Source organism: Podarcis vaucheri (genome assembly GCF_965113315.1).
Source record: "Podarcis vaucheri genome assembly, chromosome: 4".
In the NCBI taxonomy this organism is placed as follows: domain Eukaryota; kingdom Metazoa; phylum Chordata; class Lepidosauria; order Squamata; family Lacertidae; genus Podarcis; species Podarcis vaucheri.
Window position 1 is genome coordinate 19,193,423 of NC_138762.1, and position 12,696 is coordinate 19,206,118.

At 44.7% G+C, this 12,696-nt stretch overlaps 1 protein-coding gene across 1 annotated transcript in view; it reads right to left on the bottom strand.

The window, feature by feature from the left end:
* The window catches only part of SESN3 (sestrin 3), a 62,701-nt gene that overhangs the window by 17,706 nt on the left and 32,299 nt on the right, over positions 1-12,696 (bottom strand). The gene's annotated exons all lie outside the window — the stretch shown is intronic.

Consider the following 12,696-nt stretch of genomic DNA (forward strand, 5'->3'; position numbering starts at 1 on the left):
GGGACCCCTGACCACTAGGTCAAGTCGTGACAGACTCTGGGGTTACGCCACTCATCTCGCTTTATTGGCCAAGGGAACCGGCGTACAGCTTCCGGGTCATGTGGCCAGCATGACTAAGCCGCTTCTGGCGAACCAGAGCAGCGCACAGAAACGCCGTTTATCTTCCCGCCGGAGTGGTACCTATTCATCTACTTGCACTTGGACGTGCTTTCGAACTGTTATGTTGGCAGGAGCAGGGACCGAGCAACGGGAGCTCACCCCATCACGGGGATTCGAACCGCCGACCCTCTGATCGGCAAGTCCTAGGCTCTGTGGTTTAACCCACACGCCATCCACAGCCGTCTTCAAATATCTCAAGGGCTGTCACATGGAAGATGGAGCAAGCTTCTTTTCTCCTGCTCTAGAAGGTAGGACTTGAACCAATGGCTTTAAGCCACAAGAAAGGAGATTCTAACTAAGCCTATGGAAAAACTTTCTGACGGTAAGAGCTTTTTACATTGGAACGGTCTCCCTCGGGAGGTTGTGGATTCTCCTTCCTTGGAGGTTTTAAAGCAGAGGTTGGATGGTCATCTGTCATGGAGATTCCTGCATTGCAGGGGGTTGGACTAGATGACCCTTGGATCCCTTCCAAGATTCTATGATTCTGACCTGTATGACCTGGCCCCTCTTCCTGTTGTGGGGCAAAGATTCATCTACCATGCAGTACCTCTGAGAACATCCATAGCACGTCAATTTCAAATAGCACTACCTCAAATCTTCAGGTATGACATACTGAATAGAATGGGTGGTGCTAGAAGAGGGCAGAGCTTGGGAAATACCCAGAGGAGGAGCAACAGCTAGACTGTGAATTCCTAGGATGCTGGAAACCAGTCCAGCTTGCCAAGCAAGCTCCCCACTATGTAGCTTGCAGCATGGTCAAAACAATGATCCCAGCAAGAAGCCACTCATTTTTAAATATCTGTTTTTATACGCTTTTTTTTTGTTAGGAAAATGTTTACTCCAATGCAATTTACACAGAGATGTGATAATCGTACGCCATTAATACAAAACCATTCTGTGTAAATTAGGGATGGGTGAATCCGTCCATTTAGCTTTACTTCAGTTTCTCATTTTTCCAAATCTTAAATTGACTTAACTATATTTCCACATCCGCTCAGTGGCGTAGCGTGGGGGGTGCAGGGGGGCCCGGCCGCAACATCTGGGGGGGGCGCTCACACTCGCAGCTCTCTGCCCCTACCTGGCTCACTCACTCTCTCTCACTGCAGTGCTGGCTGTGCGAATCCAATCCGAGCCGCTGGGTTGCCGCCCACTGTGGAGGGGGTGGGTGCCAGGCGTGTGGTGCGGAGAGAGAGCGAGGGACTATCTGGGGGAGGGACGGTGCAGCGGCCGCCCAGCGCAGCGCTGAGTGCGGAAGAGAACCACACCAGACCAGGCAGCAGCAAGAAGAAGTTGGCAGTGGCGGCAGGTTAGGGGTTAGGGGGCGCAAATTACTTGCCTTGCCCCGGGTGCTGACAACCCATGCTACGCCGCTGCATCCGCTTATAGCTTTTTTAAAAAAAAAGCCCCCATGAAAATTCATCATCATTTTAGTGCAAATTTCCCCTAACAGTTATTTGTACGCAATTTCGCCTAACTCAGTATTTCTGCAAAACAATATGTTATGCACCCCTGCCTGAAAGCAATCCTACTCGCCACAGGTGACCAAGCCATCTGCAAGCCTGCTGTAAGACTGGACAAAAGAACCCAAAGGGTTTTTGTTTTTTTCACATATGGGCAGAGAAGCACATTCTACACACATAAGCAATTTGTTTAAGGGCTCCAAAAGTCATTAACAACGCTGCAGTTCTTGGAAAGTTATCAGAAAAATATATTGTAGCAAGTTCCAAAAAGAAGGGGGGAGGGCAGAGAAGGAAGTGAAGCCCTGTCAAGTTAACACACACACACACGTTATGTCAAGCTTCTTGGACAGAAAAGGCAGAAACGTATGAAGAACTAATGCAAATTGTTTCCCAAGTGGTGAAGATTTTGGACGAGGAAACATACAGAAAAGCACAAGCAAATGCTTGCTGCCTGGGAAAACAGCAAGCTGTAGGCTGGCCACCCGTTTATATAGCCTCTTTTTGCAACAACTGAGCCAGGAATGGCTCGAGTTCTCTTCGCCTGATACTTTCCCACTCAATTCAAAACAAGTTCTGATTTAATTTAATTAACACGTTGAGTAATACGCTGCCCTGACTGTGCAAGTAGATGTCTCCTCATCTCACTGCGCAGCGAACTAACTCTGTCGTTCTTCTTAACCCTTCACAGGTTTCCAAGAGCTGGGGACCTCACGTTGTGTTCCGCTGAATCCACATGATCCTGGCATCAACCTCAGACTGCCAGTATTTTGTGGGAGGGATTCAAGTGCATACAAGAAACTTAGATCTGGGCAATTAAAGTGAATTAGTTGTACCTGAGATGAGCAGATAATAACCTCCGATGTTATTAGGCTCTTGTGTTTGTAGGGGGGAAGAGTTCTAGGGTTTGCTGCTGGGCAGACTTATTTATTAAACACCACCAATCCCCCCCCCAAAGAAAGTTGACAGGGTGACAAAATTGACCCTGATGCTTATTATGTACTATTAAGTATTCTTTCGGCATTATGCATTATTATACATTGCTAATTATTATGAACCGTGTTTATATAATTATATTATGCTTTTTGTATTTAATGAAGATTATGCTATGTATTTGCATTAGGTGGTTTATGTTGCTATGCTGTAAAAAAAAAGAGGTGGCCTTTTGAAGAAGGGTGGTATATAATTTCTTAATGGTTATTATTATTATAATAATGCTCTGCTGCTGTAGCACAGCAAATCTACTTTTAAAACAAAACAAAAACACTTCTCCCTTGAGAGGCTGTGGGCTCTCCTTCCTTGGAGGTTTTTAAGCAGAGGCTGGATGGCCGGTCTGCCATGGGTGCTTTTGTTGACATTCTTGCATTGTAAGGGGGCTGGACTAGATGACCCTCGGATCCCTTCCAACTCTTAAGATTCTATGATTCTGTGTCCATGACATATCCTTCTCTCTCACAGTTCCACTTCTCCACTGAAAATCTCCCCCTCGCAGCCTCCACTCTGTAAAGGAGAAGAGGAGCCAGTGGTCAGAAACTGAAGACATGTGGTTGGAGGTGGGGATTTCTGTTGAGCTCCAAGATACTATCTGGAACAAGATTTCAAGCCTGGGTCAAAACAATAAGGGCTTTTTCTTTTCTTTTTTTGCGACTTGTCAGATTTTGAAAAAGAAGGCGTGCCATGCAATAATATTGTATATCTGAGGCTTGGTTTAATTGAAACATTGTCTATGTGCCCTTGAGAAGGGAACATAACACATGTGAAAATAAAATTTCAACCTCAGGCGGAAGTTTACTTTCGGAGGTGCAGCTTTCATCCATGTTTGGGGTTAGCAGCAACTGGCAACCTACGTGCAAAATTTAGCCTCTAAATGAGTGCCACCTTATTTCCTCCATCCTCCAGTTCCCAACTTTGCATCGATAAGGGTCAGTTTAGAGGCAGGACAGCAGTCCCTCAAAGCCCTACTTCTTAGAAGTGACCTTCCAGTGAAACTATTGACTTGATCAAAAAATAGGTACTTGGCTACTAAGTGCTGTGTGTGTTTAAAGTATTTCCTTTTAAATCCCACCTTTCCTCCAGACAGTCTCCTGCTCAGGTACTAGCCAGGCTCAGACCTGCATATCTTCAGAGATGGAACTACATCAGACAACTCCAGATACATTCTCTGGGCCTGAGCCATTCTCTGATTTCTATTGTTCCAGGAAAATATGAATTGGTGCAGTTCCTATGAATTAGGTACATTTACGAGTCGTGGTTGGGGAAAAGAGGTACGAATAGTCCCGTCCCGTCCCCCCCCCCGCTAATGAAATGCAGCCTTTTGAGAGTGTTTATTATTTAGAGAGCTGAATGAAATAGTGGAAAAACATCATAGAGCTGAAGGAACTGCAGCTTTCTGCTGCATGAAATGCCAACACTTATTCAGCTAATGGTCTAAGTCAGGGATTCCCAAACTTGGGTCTCCAGCTGTTTTTGGACTGCAACTCCGATCATCCCCAGCTAGCAGGACCAGTGTTCAGGGATGATGGGAATTGTAGTCCAAAAACACCTGGTGACTCAAGTTTGGGAAACGCTGGTCTAAGTAACCTAATGGACAGTAAGTACAGCGGTACCTCATTTTGAGTCCGCCTCGTTGAGCGTCCATTTCGGCAAACATTCGCGGCAAACCTGGAAGTACCAGAGCGGGTTATTTCCTGGTTTACTGCTCTGCGTGCATGTGCAGAGTGGTGCGTTGTTGTGCATCCTTTTCATCTAGCATCCGGGGCTCCGGAATGGATCCCGGTCGCAAAACAAGGTACGACTGTATCTGGGGGGTGGGGGTGGACTGAGAAATCAGATGATTAACCTGGTGCCTTACTAGTCTGCAAAGGACTTAGAACTAGTTTTATGGGAGGTGGAGGCACATGAGGAGCGCATGGAAGATGGTAGTCCAGCCCCACCCCAGTGGGCTATTAGGACATCCCGTTTGCCACAGCCATTAGTCCCTCCCCACTATTGGGCTGGCACCAAGGGACTGTGATAGTGACCAGTACTCTGTCAATCTGTCCTGGATGCTTTCCAACTCTACAATTCTATTATTCTTAAGGGGCATATTCGGCAAACCCTGCCTTATACAGACTTCTTCCCTGAGGAAGACTGTGCTGTGCACAATATAATATCCCAAGACATTTTATGAAAAGGGGGGGGGAGGAGCCAAGGTATGATCTCTTAAGAGTCCTTGTGCCATCCTGTTTTTAAATAAATAATCTATAAGACACCATCTGCAGACTCTAGGTCTCCCTGCCTTTATGCAAGCCGAAGGCGAACGGCACCTTGGCAGAAACAGAACCACAAACTTGGTTGGGATGCTTTTCTACAAGGCACGTGGCATTTCAGAGCCTTAGAACGACATTGCCTTCAGGCAGGTTTAGGCAAGAAACAGAGGGCTGCTGGGCAGGCAGCACAGAAGAGAATCAGCCATTCTGCGGGCAAGTCGGTTGAAGGGAGCTCATTAGATGGCAGCACTAAACAAGCTATTGCTCGAGAAAGCTATTTCAGATACGTGCAAATGTATCTGCGCAAATGCTCCAGAGATCATCATAAACATCCACATTTAACCTAGAAGAAAATGGGCCCTTCGTGTCCCATTCAAGTCATTATTATTTTAACCACAGGGATCTGGCATTCCTGTCTGGGTAAGGGTCATCCGCACAGCAGTGTGGGAGGAAGATGGATCGGTGCCCCAGGCCACCCCCAACCCCTTTAGCGTGAACAAAGCTGCAACTCCCGCCCTGCCCGCCCTTGCCAATCTGTTCCATAGACCACAATTGCAGGGCCAAAGTAATATCCATATTTTTTTTGCTTTTCCATGTTGTTGAAATAAAAGCACAGGAAGCTGCCCATCTTGAAACACCCTTCAAGGGCAGAGAGACAGCCTATGGGCCAAATGAGATGATGCATAAAACGTGCGAATAATAATCATTAATGAGAATGGTGAGAAGTTCAGGGTAATTTTTTAAACATTTTGACAGAAACAAGTTGTTATTATTATTAATTACATTTTTACACTGCCCTTTCAGTGGTACCTTGGTTTACAAACTTAATCTGTTCCGGAAGTCCGTTCTTAAACCAAGGCATGCTTTACCATAGCAGTGGGGGACTCAATTTACAAATGGAACACACTCAACAGGAAGCGAAACATCTTCTTATTCCAAGGCAAAGTTCACAAACCAAAACACCTACTTCCAGGTTTGCAGCGTTCTTAATCCAAGTTGTTCATAAACTAAGCTGTTCTTAAACCAAGGTACCACTGTATACCTGTAGGTCTCAGGACTGTTCACACTACCCAAGCTTATGCCCTGGGGAGGTCACTTCGGTGCTGCTAACACAGTGGTTTTACTTCACCCCCAGAGACGCACTTCATTGTCTCTCGAGATAGACGCATGCCAACTATATCTTCCAGGCAGCTCAAGCTGGCATTCATAGTTCCCCCCGTCCCCACTATCTCCTATGACAGGCATGGCCAAACTTGGTCCTCCAGCTGTTTTGGGACTACAATTCCCATCGTCCCTGACCACTGGCCCTGTTAGCTAGGGAGGGCCAAGTTTGGCCATGCCTGTCCTATGAGGTAGGTTAGGCTGAAAGAGAGTGAATGACTGAAAATTGCCCCATGAACTTCATGACCAAGCAGGGATTTAAACCCTCCCTGGTCTCCCAATCAGTTGATGCTTTGCTATATAGGAATACTAGTACTCCCAATTCTGTGTCAACTACACCCTCACAGCAGCCATTTTGTGCCAAGCCACGCCATCTTGGGGTAGCCATTTTGTGACTGGTGCCCACACAATTCTTTAAAAATTCCAAATTTGTCCCCTGGCCCAAGAAGTTTCAAACCACTGTACCAAACTATGCTGGCTCTTTAGCAGACATAGGCAGGCTGTCTTGCTCAAAAGAACTGCACTGGAAACATATAAACTGAAGTTAATTTGAAAGTTATAATGTGCATAATTAAGAACAATTCTTCCAACGTTTGCGTGTATATGGTGGATTAGAGCCATCTGCCTTTTGGCTATGCTTTCTGTAGCACATTCATCCACTTTCAAAATGTAATTTCTGGCATTGATGAGTCTTCTCCTGGCCAGCTGAATCCATGTGTCAACCAAAGTTATAAGAAGGCCTGATACTGCCAGACTCAAGTCCAGAAATCATTTTTACCTTCCCACCCACCAGCCCAACATGGAGTACTGAGTGCATTAACTTGTGACATTTAAACATTGTGGTGTTTTTGTCTTTACTGCTGCCTTTCTTTCTTTAAAAACTGAGGAGAAACTCCCTCCCTAACAAAAAGCACCCTCCTTTACATATATTTTTTTTCCAGGACACTGCACACATGGGCAAAGGCAGCCACCCATTCAGAGGGACTTCAGGAAACACGGCCTTCAACTTTGAATTGATTTCATGGCATCACTACATAACCAAAGCAGACGGGCTGCGACGGCGCCACCACTGAGCATGTGACTCCAGGCCGCGGGATCACTATTCCCAACATGGTTTCATAAACAAAAAACAAAGAGGCAGAAAAGATGTCAAAGAAGCGGAAAAATAGGGACAACCAAGAGGTGCAATAAAAGAGGAACATTTGGGAGGAATATTCTGAAGAACCAATGGTTTCAAGCAAGGTAATCATAGATATGGCATAGCGAGCTCTGAGCACGGATCTTTGTGTAGTCCAAATGGCATCATTCACACACAAAGGAGATTTCAGCAGGCGTGGAGGAACTCTAAGCTTGCAGAAGTATCGAAAATTATAACAAAAAAGTGGGGGAAGAGTCCAAAACAGATGAATGAGGTCTGAGCACATTAAATGGCTTTTGGGGGGGGGGAGAAAGGAGAAGAAGATCAGGGGGTGGAAGAATTGAATGAAATACCCTGAAAGAAGACATAGCTGGATGGCTCCCTAAGCAGAAGCATTCCACACTTCAGAAATTTGCTTCTGGTCCCACTTGAAATAATCTAAAAGCCAGTTTGCAACTCTCTACCATGCTATAGGTGTCCAACGAAAACCATTGATAAAGCTTTTGGGGAGGGGGGAGTGCTTGACTCTCATTGGCTGGGGTTTACTAGGGCCAGAGAACAGGTTTGGTCCTCATTCCAAGTGTGCTAAATGCATCCCTTTCCTTCCTGCCACATAAATGAAGGATTGCCATTTGCTTACATGGGGAAAAGTCAACTGCTGCCCTTTGGGATAGTGCTGCAGTATGGACAAGAGCCAGAACCCCAAAACCCTATTGCACCTTACTATCCATTCCTGACACAAGCGCCCCAGCTCTCACAGAGTAGAATCCAGCAGAGCAATGCCAACTTGGGGCAGAGGTGGATATAAACTGCACCCGCCTCGAAGAGTCCTTGCAGTAATCAGGACTTTTCTCCACGCACAAACCACCTTGGCACAATAGAGGCATTTGCAAGTCAGCCTATATAGTAATACACAGCTCGGGAGCAATAGCAAAGAATACAGTCAAGTTTATTTTGTTGACTTCTGCTGTTTTATTGCCTCTGTTCAACAGCTTGAAACGGAGAGATATCTGGTTGCAACAGAAAAAGAAATCTTTTCTTGCTGTGGAAACTTCCACAATCTCAGTGAGACAATTCAGCATTAAAATTTCATGCCGCACCACTCAAGAGAAGAAACTCTGAAACGTGACTGTACTGTTTGCCAAAAGGACTGTGTGTCATCCAAGCTATGCATAAGTTCAGACGGAGGACTTTGTCCCAAGAATCTTCAGTTCTATAAACTTAAAAAAACTAGTCAATCCCTTCAGACCGATTATTACAGTCAACAAATCCAAGCATGTTTGCAAATTATTCCCAGTTTAGCTCCCGTAACACCCAACCTCTTTTTGCTTTATCTGTTTTTCCCCCAAATGAAGCTCTCCTGCAATTATTTTACTTCAAGAATCACCATCTGCTTTGATAGCCTTTGCTTGAGCATGCTTTAAAAGGAACCTGCTCCAGCCATGATGTGCCACGTTTCTTTGGAGTAAAGATCAATCTGAACTGCTGATTCATTTAACATCCATCCGCCCAGATGCTTTTTCATGCTTTTAAAGACAATCAGGGAAGTGATGTACCTGTGGCTCCTAGCAGTCTATTTTAATACAGTTAGCCCGCAATTTGCGCATGGGTTACATTTTGGGGGTCGCATCTGAAGCCAAAATAGTCAAAACACACTGGCAAGTGGGAATACAAATGTCTCCCCCCCCGAATGCCCACCCCCTTTCAGCCCCCTTTCAATTTTATTTTTTTTTTTTGCCAGCACATAAAGCTGAATGCATGCAAGCAGATGTGCACAAGTTAAATCTGCATAAATTGTGGGATTACTGTACATACACATCTCACCTTTCCTCAGAGTTCAAGGCAGTGCACATGGTTCTTTCCCACCCCATTTTATCTACAATACCACACCTGTGAGGTGAGGTTAGACCAGGGTTTCCCAAACTTGGGTCTCCAGCTGTTTGTGGACAACAGCTCCCACCATCCCTAGCTTAGCAGGACCAGTGTGGTCAGGGATTATGGGAATTCGTCGTCCAAAAACCGATGGAGACCCCTATTTGGGAAACCCAGGGTTAGACCAAGAGATGTGCCCAAGGCTACCTGGGTGAGCTTGGTGGCTGAGGTTTCACTGGTTCGGGCCCAATACTTTCACTACTGGCACCACACTGGCAGATTGATCTTCTCCCTGCCACGCTCAAATACCTTAAGGAGCAACAGGAGGCTACTTCAACTCCCACACTAGGGTTGCCCACACTTCCAGGAATGAAACCATCATGAGGAGGAGCTGTAAGATAGTCTCCTCCTGTATGCCCAGTCTCTCATTACCTTTGGGGTATTGCAGTGCACCTACTTACTGGCATCACTCTGCTAAACTAAGAAGGGAGAGACAGAGAACAGTTCTAGACATTGTATGGACTAAACCAAGGGTCAGTAAACTTTTTCAGCAGGGGGCTAGTCTACTGTCCCTCAGGTCTTGTAAGGGGCCAGACTACTTTTTTTTTTGGGGGGGGGGATGAACGAATTCCTATGCCCCACAAATAACCCAAAGATGCATTTTAAATAAAAGAACACATTCTACTCATGTAAAAACACGCTGATTCCCGGACCGTCCGTGGGCCAGATTGAGAAGGCGATTGGGCTGGATCCGGTCCCCGGGCCTTAGTTTGCCTACCTATGGACTCAACTGACAAGATTTTGGGTTGCACCTTCTGGGATGCTTCCCTGCACGTTAGACTGCAGGGGACCAGAGACCTACTGAATTCTTTCTGTAACATAAAGTTTGCTGCATGTTCTGAACTGGCAACTCAAAGAGCAAGGAGGCTCTTTCCCTGGTGTGCTACTTTATGAGCATTCAGAAATGCAACCCTCGTGTCCATCTCTAGTCTGAAGCGGCACAGCCCAGAATTCTGTCCCCATCAATCTGTATAAAGCACAGGAAAATATCTCAGTGATTCACCCAAGGACACAAGAAGTGTCCCCAATTCTGCATTTTCCTCTGTATGTTGGGAGAATCCCTGGGTAGGTGACTCAACTTACAAGAGAAGTTGCTCTTTTAAAAAAGGAAGAAGTTATTTATAGATCGGTTCTCCAGACCCAGAACTATATGGTTGTTCATTCTGGGTTAATTTAAAAGCAACACTATAAATAGGGATGGGAGTTGACGACATCCAGTGATGCAATCCTTGTCTGTTGTGCGCTAGAAATGACATTTTAGAGGCCCTCTTTCTACGACCCCAAACTGTTTTACTGCTGCAGTTCTGTACATGTACACATTTCTAAGCATGTGAAAATATTTTATACATCAGGTTAGGGTTTGGGGGGGGGGCCTAGAAGAGCTAAACTGCATTGGTAAACAACCGAAGTAAAAATATTTGTGAGCCAAATCTAGACTTTATCTTGCAATCCATGGGTAATTCCTATTTTTGTTTCCTTTTTAAATTGTGAAATGTTCCGTTAGGCACCCTGAAGGCATTTGAAAAATAGTTTTTTTCAAATAATAAAAATAAATGATAGACTAGAAGGAGCATTTTTCCTTTAGCCTCCGTGAATTCAGTCATGTTGGAAGGTTGTTTTGCCTGTCCAAGTTTGAATTTGGCAGAGCTTGGTGGGTGTGGGAGATGATATTCTGCACAGGGTGTTAGGAGGAAGAGGGAGAGTGAGAGAGAGAGCTCAGCAGGGAGAAATCATTTAACAACTGAAACAGAAACCTGACCTGCAACTCATACCATACTTTCATTGATGAACTGTAAATTTCTATAGGAATCAGCATTTTTGATTGTGAAAGCAGTCTGTAAGGCATCCAACTTATTCTGAGCCAAAACTGCTTCAAATGCCATGTTTACTTGAGTCTAATGCGCCATCGAATCTAGCATGCACCTCAATTTTCAGACCCTTGAAACCAAAAAAAGTATTTGCTGCTGAATGTAAATGTGCCATCAGATCTAATGCACACCTTGATTTTCACAACATAACGTGGCCAAAAAAGGCGAGCATTAGATTTGAGTAAATACGGTAATCCTTCAATAACATGTAGGAAATTGCTAGGTTATTTCTAACTATTAAACAGTGCTTGTGCATTTAGAAAAGGAAAGCATGACATCGGTTTCTCTTAAATTCTAATCACCTTGCTCATAGCAAGACTCTTTTATTAGTTGAGCTGAAAACAAAAATCTGCTTTATGTTCTTTCAGAGCCTCAAAGTTTTAAATCTAACCAGCACATCATTTCAACTATTTTCAAAGAGAGAGATTAAGGTGCCAAATGCAGCAACATGGAAGTAAACACCTTAAATAGAAGATTGCTTTGCTTCACTGCAGAATGCATAAGCAGGAGCATTTACTCAATTCTAACAAACTCCTTTGCTCTTATATGGTTTTACTAATGCTTCAAATCTAGGTCAACAAGAGCTGAGCTTGCATGTAATGCTTGATTCACGAGCATGGTTTATTTGTGGTTAAACTATGGTTAAGACACTAGGGAAGGTTCGGATGAGCAAATCAAACCTTGATTTGTAAGCCATGACTTGACGTGTTATGTGCAAACAAGGCCAATGTGTGAGATGAAAGGGAATCGTGATTTTTCAGGAAAGCTGCAGAACTACATTTGTGCAAGAGCCATGCATGGGTGCAGGTATCTCATTTCCTTACAGCCAAACCATGAATTGACCTCCAATCTGCACCTGTGGATAGGTGGGAAGACAGGGGGTTCGGAGTTCAAATGTGAGGTACCAAGTGTGCATTGAAACAGCACCAAATAAACGTCCTGGAGAGGTTTTATATGTATTCTGGGCCAATTAAAAGACAATGCCCTTCAGTTCTAGAAACCACAGAAAGGGCCAGTACAGTCATACCTTGGATCTCGAACGAATTGGCTCCCGAACAATCAAAACCTGGAAGTGAGTGTTCCGGATTTCGAACAGATTTCGAATTGGAAGCTGAACGTCCGACGCGGCTTCCAATTGGCTGCAGGAGCTTCCTGCAGCCAATCAGAAGCCGTACTTTGGTTTTCAAACTTTTGGGAAGTCGAACAGACTTCTGGAACAGATTCCATTCGACTTCCAAGGTACGACTGTAATCGTAAGCATTTAACATTAGCCAAGGAAGAAACATGCATCCTAGCCTCTAGGCAAGCTCCCCTTGCTGGCAACAAGTCTCTCCAACTACTAAGCCACATAATCCAAGGTAACCCATCAAACCATTTGCCGCCTCTTGGTTTGGCATTTCCTATGTAATAAAGCAGCTGGAAGAATACCATCTTTATAGCTTTTAAATTAACTACACCAGGAAATGGGGTGGGTGTTTCTTGTGTCCTTAAGGTTCTCTACACAGAAGAGCAAGTCACTCAATAGTCAATATTTTTCTCAGTGCGAGTCCTGAGCACCACAGACTGAGATCCATGCCAAGTTGTACAAGGCTGGCTAGAGGGCAGCCAACACATGAGGATCTTAAAAAAAAAAAAGTGGGTCAAAGTTCAGAATTCTTGCTTTTTATAACAGAGTACAGATTGAATGCGAATCTCGACATTGTGCCAGATCTACTCACCCTGCAAGCTATTTT